We start from the raw sequence: 1,522 nt of genomic DNA, 5'->3' as shown, positions 1-1,522 counted from the left end.
CTTGGGGGACAAAAAATATCATCTTCATCAAACATAGCATCCCCAAGCATGTGCCTTTGCATATCATTAGCATCATGGATATTCAAAGAATTCATACTAACAATATTGCAATCATGCTCATCATCCAAAGATTTAGTGCCAAACATTTTAATACATTCTTCTACTAGCATTTTGGCACAATTATCGCAATCCTTATTTTCATGAAAGATATTAAAAAGATGAAGCATATGAGATACCCTTAATTTCATTTTTTGTAGTTTTCTTTTATAGACTAAACTAGTGATAAAACAAGAAACTAAAAGATTCAATTGCAAGATCTAAAGATATACCTTCAAGCGCTAACCTCCCTGGCAACGATGCCAGAAAAGAGCTTGATGTCTACTACACAACCTTCTTTTTGTAGACGTTGTTGGGCCTCCAAGTGCAGAGGTTTGTAGAACAGTAGCAAATTTCCCTCAAGTGGATGACCTAAGGTTTATCAATCTGTGGGAGGCGTAGGATGAAGATGGTCTCTCTCAAACAACCCTGCAACCAAATAGCAAAGAGTCTCTTGTGTCCCCAACACACCCAATACAATGGTAAATTGTATAGGTGCACTAGTTCGGCAAAGAGATGGTGATACAAGTGCAATATGGGTGGTAGATATAGGTTTTTGTAATCTGAAAATATAAAAACAGCAAGGTAGCAAGTAGTAAAAGTGAGCGTAAACGGTATTGCAATGCATTGAAACAAGACCTAGGGTTCATACTTTCACTAGTGCAAGTTCTCTCAACAATAATAACATAATTGGATCATATAACTATCCCTCAACGTGCAACAAAGAGTCACTCCAAAGTCACTAATAGCGCAGAACAAATGAAGAGATTATTGTAGGGTACGAAACCACCTCAAAGTTATTCTTTCTGATCGATCTATTCAAGAATTCGTACTAGAATAACACCTTAAGACACAAATCAACCAAAACCCTAATGTCACCTAGATACTCCAATGTCACCTCAAGTATCCGTGGTATGATTATACGATATGCATCACACAATCTCAGATTCATCTATTCAACCAACACAAAGAACTTCAAAGAGTGCCCCAAAGTTTCTACCAGAGAGTCAAGACGAAAACGTGTGCCAACCCCTATGCATAAGTTCACGAGGTCACGGAACTCGCAAGTTGACAACCAAAACATACATCAAGTGTATCACGTGATATCCCATTGTCACCACAGATAAGCACATGCAAGACATATGTCAAGTGTTCTCAAATCCTTAAAGACTCAATCTGATAAGATAACTTCAAAGGGAAAACTCAATCCATTACAAGATAGTAGAGGGGGAGAACCATCATAAGATCCAACTATAATAGAAAAGCTCGCGATACATCAAGATTATTCCGAATCAAGAACACGAGAGAGAGAGAGAGAGAGAGAGATCAAACACATAGCTACTGGTACATACCCTCAGCCCCGAGGGTGAACTACTCCTTCCTCATCATGGAGAGCGTCGGGATGATGAAGATGGCCACCGGAGAG

The sequence above is a fragment of the Triticum aestivum genome, chromosome 4A, assembly GCF_018294505.1.
Source record: "Triticum aestivum cultivar Chinese Spring chromosome 4A, IWGSC CS RefSeq v2.1, whole genome shotgun sequence".
NCBI classification, from domain to species: domain Eukaryota; kingdom Viridiplantae; phylum Streptophyta; class Magnoliopsida; order Poales; family Poaceae; genus Triticum; species Triticum aestivum.
Note: the sequence above shows the minus strand (reverse complement) of the source record.